The sequence below is a fragment of the Sinocyclocheilus rhinocerous genome, unplaced genomic scaffold (assembly GCF_001515625.1).
Source record: "Sinocyclocheilus rhinocerous isolate Xijiao unplaced genomic scaffold, SAMN03320098_v1.1 scaffold360, whole genome shotgun sequence".
In the NCBI taxonomy this organism is placed as follows: Eukaryota; Metazoa; Chordata; class Actinopteri; order Cypriniformes; family Cyprinidae; genus Sinocyclocheilus; species Sinocyclocheilus rhinocerous.
Window position 1 is genome coordinate 859470 of NW_015653490.1, and position 8022 is coordinate 867491.

An 8022-nucleotide genomic window follows, 5' to 3' on the forward strand; every position below is an offset into this window, starting at 1 on the left:
TCAGTAGTAAATCTCCATCCGAAGGCCAGAGGGCGCTCTCGCGCTGAAACTCCAAATACGCCTCGCAGAAGAAACCCAGAAAATGCCTATTGCTGCAGCTGAATAAACAGAAGATTCAACTGCTTTCATTGATTCAACGTGACTAATAAACACACGACTACGGCAATATACGGTTTATCTGAGTTCTTATTATAATTTTCATTAAAATGAAGTATATTTATAATGCAATGCCTTCATCACTGCTTAAATACTATGACATATGTTGCGTGCCTTATTCTGTGTAAGAAGCCACATCATCTCACAGAAGGATTTATTTCAAACACTCGACTGACGTTATGAAGTGAGTTTGGAGTAAAAATATGTTATTAAATGTGGTATTTTCACATGCTTTCAGATGGAGCAGCATTATCTTCACAGAGCCGTAGTTCACTGAGAAGCTATGCAAACAGCTTTCATAATCGCGAACGATTCCTTCGATTTCAGAATCGTGCAATAAAATCGTCTGCGATTTTTTTGCGTAACTTGTCAGTGAACTACGGCTATGTGTAGTAAATTCTGCTCCATCTGAAAGCACGTGATGATGATTTCCTGCTGATAACAGAACCGGCATTACAATCAAAATGCGCATGACAATCGCATTCGATTAATCGTGCAGCCCTACCATATAGTATGCAAAATATAGTATAATATCGATTTTAGATGTAACTTTAAAGTAGCTTGTTTCATCGCTGACTGAATCAGAGTTTTGAAGAAATCTGTTCAGTGAATGATTTTTGACTCATTCATAAAGACGGTCACTGTCGCCACCAACTGGTGTGACAATGAAACCTGCAGAAAGAGTCATTAAAAATCTCCACCACATTTTGCCATGGCGACAAATTTTCCTTGGGTACATTACATTCACATTTTCTGTAATTACACCATTTAGGCAGACACTGTTAAACTAATGGAATATGATCCAACATCCAAAATAATTTTGATAATAAAAAGAAAAACTACTTAATTTGAATGATTTCAAGCTACACATTTCCTGTATCCGCTGACGCATTCTCTGGAAATCAAACCTGTTTCCTTACACAGATGAACAATGAAAAGCTGATAACATAAAAATCGCATAAAATGAGACCTGACTTCATCATCATCTTATTAAGATCCTTGGTTGCCCATACAATTATGTACTATGTTGAACCTGTCCCTTCTGGCGTCAATGACCTCACTGATTCAAGCTTAATGAGTCAACAAAAGTGACAGGATATTTTAAGCTTGTCATTGCCCACCAGTAAATGATGTTCATTAGCTCTATATAAATATCATGCAAATGCTGACCCTTTTTAACCTGTACCTGTCATGTGTCAATGAGGGGGGAAAATCTGAGCAAATAAAGCCATGTGTCTCCAAATTAAATCTGAACCACCACTCATTGTAACCCAAGATACATCCCATGGTTAACAACAGAGCCTACCCCTCACCTTGTGATCAATGAAATAAATAATTCAGATCACGGAACAGCAAATATGATGACAGCTTCTTAAACGCCAGGCTTTCTAGGTGCTTAATTAGCCTTTGGAGAGCTTGACATCTAAACTAATTAGTAACCTGCACAGCAAAACCTATGATGGATCAGAATACTGACATAGTTACCCACCAACAAGCCACTACAATCCATTCAGTGGATTGATTTATATTTATATTGCGAGCTTCTCATCTTCATTCAACATCGTTCATGCCTGATGACCTGGCCACAAGTTGATTTTCCATGAACAACAGGGGCCTGAAAGCCAGGCATGAAATACGTCTGTTAAAATAGTGCATATCTGTGAAAAGCACTTCACACGTTCTCCCCGTTTCATCACTAAACACATGATGCTTTTCAAGCGTGCTGCCACGGCACAGAAGACAACCGAGAGACGGCAGACGAGAAGAATTTATAATGATCCAGCCAAATCTTCTGGCCCAGTAAGAGCAAACAAAACTGAAGCTCTTCGTTATCTCTCTGTCCGTGCATGCTTTCAAACAAACAACAAGGAGATAACTGAGATGTTTTGATAAACAGGATCTCAGTGCTTTAGACATCCTTCATCCCATTAACATGCTGCAAGCAGTGTGCATTTCATGTGAAACCATGAAATTTGCAGGGGCCAGCACTGAGCATTCTGTAGATAACATTACACGCCTTTGATCCAGCTTTGTCCTCGTCATCTACAGCTCATTCAACGGGCTTATTTACAGATGCGATCAGGCACTCTGTGGAAAGATCTGCCAGTCAGCTCTCCAGATCAATACAGCATTCCCTCCTAATGGACAAGCTTCGTCACCTCCTTTCCAGCACTGTAAAATACTTACACCCGAAATGCCAATTAATGCTTTTGTAAACAACAATAGTCTTGACATATGAGCACACTGAGAGCATAACATCACTTCAAAAAGGTTTTAAACAGCAGTTGAACATGAAGACAAGACTTTTAATTAGTGTGAGGAGCTTTAAACCTCCACCCCGGGTCTAGCAACATCCAGTGCTGCATCCAAACCAACTTATAGCTTCACATCTCTTATATATTCTGTATAAGTAGCACATAATGAAAAAAGTAATAGTTGTAGATATCTTGAAATTCTATATTCAGTCCGACAACGCTGGAAGTGGACCAAACTGAGCTCAAATGTTTTTTTGTTTTTTTAATGTCTGTTCAGCAGTAACTCTGGATTAAAGTATTTCAAACAGCCATACCAACCTAATGCAGTTCTCAAGGTGAAAAGCAAAAACCTTTGCAATTGATGTGCAGGTGTACCTGCCATGTCACTGAAGAGCTTTGTTCAGGTGTTTATGAGAGAGAGAACAAATCACATCCTTCTTTATTCCCAAATTCACTACACCTTCCACTCACCAACCTTCCATTTCAAATTTGGGTCAGTCTCTTTAAAAGAGCTGCGATGCCAAATTCTATTGTTAAACTGAACACAGATGCATTCGCTCTTTTTGTCTTTATTCAGGACATTGAGGCAGGTTTGTTGGAATTGAATTCAGTGCTACTTTCCTCAATCTTAACCAAAATAACAAGCATCTTTAAAAGACAGAACTAAGCTAACCTGAAACAGCGCATTACCCCGCAAACAAACACTGAGTGCGATGGAATGACATTGTACACTCACCAAATGATGTCCAGGGAACAAACGCTCTCCTCTCCCCGCTTTAAATCCGAAATTCAGCTGGATAAGAATCCTACGTTCATGCCCTGCGGAGGCTATTTAAGGAAATTAACTGTTCTCTGGATGTTGACTCAGTGAGGGACAACCATCGGCTGCTGAAAGAGCGAATCGCTGCGGAGGCAGAGCGCGCGGTGATGCTGCCTTTTCGATAGCACAAGTTACAATCGCAGCCTTCATCCACACGCACACATACACACGCGCAGGTGTCGCGCTGAATTCATTCACAGAGCACCATCTTCTGGCAGTATACTGTATGAACATGTTTTACACACCTGTTCTTTATTCAGCATTTAATTATTTTAACTGATACCCTTCGTTTGTAACATTTAATTATTCAAATAATGAAGCGTATATGAATTGATTTATTGTTAATTCAGACCTGCCTTGACTGTAGAAATGTTTTATGTTTTTTTGACATGGTTTAAGTCGTTACATGTTTGCTATTTATTTTGATACCTCTGAGTATTGTTTTTTGATTTATTGTTAATTCAGACCTGCCTTGACTGTAGAAATGTTTTATGTTTTTTTGACATTGTTTTAAATCGTTACATGTTTGCTATTTATTTTGATACCTCTGAGTATTGTTTTGATTTATATTTCTTTTGCTTTATATTTATCTGTTAAGCTATGTTGATTCTGTACATTGTGCGATCATGTAAGTATAGCCTATGTCAATACAGCCTATATTTAATCACACAGTGCAACACCTCAAGGGAACAAAGATTATCACCAATAACGTTACATGGCAAGAGAAAGAAATCATAAAACTTTTTTTTAAACATCTTTCAGACACATTTGCAATCCTGGTTATGAACAAAGCTGAGGTCACCGAAGTCCGGACCTCGGTGCAATTTTCATGTTCAGAAATAAAATCTGTTTTCTGAACGACTAATTTGTCCGTGTTGTGAAAATAACGGAGAACTATGCATGTCGCTGCGTCTCGTCATGTCGCTGGGTGCTTCTCAAACGGAAGGCTGCATCCTACCGAGGCTGCGTCCTATGGAGTTTACATCTCTGCCACAAAGTGCGTTTTGCACGTGCGCGAACTGAGTTTTGTGGAGAAAATGTTTGTATCGCAAAGAAGATATTTCGAGCGCACGAAAATCAATTTTGCATTTAAAATAAGTTTTTGGATGTGTGCAGACCTTCTCTTTTGCTCGTTCAACGTTTCACTAGCTTGCTCACCTGATGCCTGCCCTCAGTGCTCTCTAAATGCCAACAGCCAGTGTTGCCAGCTAATTTCCAGGGGAAGTTGCTAAAGGAAGTTTGATTTGTTGCTAAAAGTTGCTAAATGACATTGCAATGTCATTGCATGATAACGTCATCATGTAATCACAACGAAAAAGTGTCACTGCATCAAAACTCAGCAACAAATATATTTTAGATATGTTAATTTAGATCTGCTAGTAATCTAATATAATTGCATAATATTAAAATATAAATAACTTTTTAAATACAACATTAAATTATTGAACACTTACTCAAGTTTTTTATTAGCTAGTAAACGATACATTCTGAACAATTATAGTTTTAAGCAGTTTATTAGTAGTTAGTATGCTACACAAGAAGAGTCTGTAAAAATAGGGCACAATATCATGTATTGATTTTTCACAGGTTGTTTTTTATTTTTATTTTTTACCTGCATTTTAAATTACATATTATATTTTGCGTTTTGGGTTACAGGGTTAATGGATAAAGGATAATATCCTGGAAAATTACTAGAGCCTTTTCCGTTTTTCTAGATATTTTTCTTACATGTACTAACTGATCAACAATCGCAGATACAAGCTACAAACTGTAACGGTTGTGCTGTCTAACTAAGTGCACCACGAAGAAGTAACTTCAATAAACAGTCTTTTAATTATAATCCACAGAGAGAACACATGAAATTGAGGAGCTGGGGTAACACAACACGTAGACACAAATAATAGCAGACAAAGGAACCAGGGAGAACACAGGACTTAAATGAACAGAGACAAACAAGATCATTAATAAACACAAGTGGAAACGAAAGAATTAATCAGAACACAGGAAAACTGGGTCACAGGCAGGTAGAACAGGAAAACACAATGAAAACAGACTAGACATGTTACACTAACAAGGTGTATCACAAATGAACAATTAATTTAATTATTATTATTAAATTGAACAACTGCAAATAACAACAAACTTAATTCACATGGTGTGTGTACTTCTAGGCACCTTTGGTTTCCGCTTTTTGTGTAATTTAGATGGAAAATGTCTGCCTTTTTATTGTTTGAGCCACTTATCAAAAGTTGCTAAACGTTGCCAAATAAATTTTAAAAATAGCTAAATTTGTTGCTAGGTGCTTTTGTACGAAAAAGTTGCTAGGGTAGTCTGAAAAGTTGCTAAATTTAGCAACAAAATTGCTAAGTTGGCAACACTGGGTCGATTTGTTGCTAAATGACGTTGTGATGTCATTGCGCGATGACGTCATCACATTATCACGACGCAAAATTGGAGACTGTCCTCCTCCAAAAAATGACCCTATAGCCGTTTTTGCAAGCACCTTATTACGACCTATATTTACATTTTAAAGTTAAGCGCCCTCTAGCTGGCATAAAAATAATGACAGCATCATGTTACGTCTGTCGTCATGAAATGACGTATGACCAATGTTTCCAATCAAAATGCAAGTTCATTTGGGATACAGCTACGTCTGGAAGTGACGCAAAATCTCGCCATAAAATCACAATTCCTAACGCCTACACCTACCCCAACCCTAAACCTACCCCTTACAGAGGTTTAGCAAAACTCGTTTATATTTATGCATTTGACAGACGCGTTGGAAAGTGGTTTATAGCGCATATTCACTTTATGAGCATATGCGTTCTCTGGGATCGAACCCACATCGCATGATCACATGATTGCATGTATTTAATAATTTATAATTGATATATAATTATTCATGAAGGCTGGAAGTGAAAAATGTCTTATATTCAGGTGTGCATAATTATTAAGCAGATTTTCTTTTACAGATAAAATGAGCCAAAAAATATATTTAACTCAGACTGAAAGTTAAAAATTATTAAATGCCCATGAGAAATATTCAAAAATAATACAATACTAGAAATTGCAAAGTTAATGCATAACAGCAAAATGCTCAGTGGGTCAGCAGGGTCAGTCAAAAACACGTGGAGAAGAAAAGATGCATGTTAACTGCAAAAGAATTAGGATTTAAGGTGAAGAATTAGGTGTGAAATCACAGGAACCATTTAGTCTCCAGCGCCCACCATTTTCCAGAACTGCATCTTAATAACTACTATTAATCTTGTATTTAATTATTTATAATTGATATATAATTATTCATGAAGGCTAGAAGTGAAACATGTCTTATATTCAGGTGTGCATAATTATTAAGCAGATTTTCTTTTACAGATAAAATGAGCCAAAAAAGAGATTTAACTCAGACTGAAAGTCAAAAATTATTAAATGCCCATGAGAAATATTCAAAACTAATACAATACTAGAAATTGCAAAGTGAATGCATAACCATTGGACGGCAAAATGCTCAGTGGGTCAGCAGGGTCAGTCAAAAACATGTGGAGAAGAAAAGATGCATGTTAACTGCAAAAGAATTAGGATTTAAGGTGAAGAATTAGGTGTGAAATCACAGGAACCATTTAGTCTCCAGCGCCACCATTTTCCAGAACTGCAACCTACCTGGAGTCTCCAGAAGTAGAAGGTGTCAGGTTCTCAGAGACTTAGGTTAAGTATAGAATTTAAAAAAAAAGGCCCCTACTTAATAAGAATAACATACTGAATTGTGGTAAAATACTTCAAGACTGATTTTTATATACATATATATATATACAGTATATATATATATATATATATATATATATGCTTTATAGACAGATAAGTTGAGAGAGACTCTTGAAGGACCAGCACCACATCCTCTTGTAACACTGTTTGAAGAATTTATCTGCCAGAATCTGGCATTTGATTGCATGATTGAAAACACCCACAAATTCAGAAACGCCCACTTTTGCTCTGCAGAGACCTCAATCTCAGTGAGAGCGCGGGCTCAGCCAGATCCAGCTATTATAATCTTCTTCGTCTTGTCTTTTCCTCTTAATTTGACACTTTCAAAGTTAATAAAGAGGGCAGCCACAGTTTAGGGTTAGCAGTATCTTTATCTTGTCTTATTTACAAAAGATTTGAACAAAGTTTGGTTTATTTTTCGGTTTTTATTTGTTTTCATAGCAATATCTGGCAACACTGCATCCCTGGCACAAAACTGACAGTAATCAAAAAAGGCCACGGACAGGTTATTACTGACAGGATTCCACATTCGGTAAGGCAAAAATAAATAAATAAATAAATAAAAATCATATTATCTGAACGAAACGTAGCAGTAAAACAGTAGCAAAAGGGGGGAAAAAAGCAGTAGCATTTAACACTAGTACAGAGATCTGTAGAACAAGTACAGAATGAAATGACATATGCAAACACTGGCCATGAAGAAGTCTATGCTATTCCATTCAGTACAGAAGTTAAACTTTCACAAAGTTATGCTAAAAACATTCATATGAGCTCTAGACAAAGTAATCATCTAAACAGCAATGCTTATTAATGAAAACTACTACTTAGTAATAAGTAGTGAAAAAAATTATCCACCCCTGATATATAGTGAAATATTAACAAATTCCCATGCAATAAATCTAGTCTAATTTAACAATGTCCATCCCCCCAAAACAGAGGAAACATCTTTCACAAACATCAACATATCTGACTCTTTTAAAGTTTATAGTTTATGAGTTGTATTTGTTATAATAGCACAATTCTTATCCCCAC

At 36.7% G+C, this 8022-nt stretch overlaps 1 protein-coding gene across 1 annotated transcript in view; it reads right to left on the reverse strand.

Annotated features, from left to right (window-relative positions):
- Positions 1–3401, reverse strand: part of LOC107716425 (catenin delta-2-like) — a 316783-nt gene extending 313382 nt beyond the window's left edge. The window contains exon 1 of the mRNA XM_016522876.1: positions 3148–3401. The gene's annotated coding sequence lies outside the window, so the exon portion shown is untranslated. The remainder of the gene's footprint in view (positions 1–3147) is intronic.
- Positions 3402–8022: the final 4621 nt, after the last annotated feature.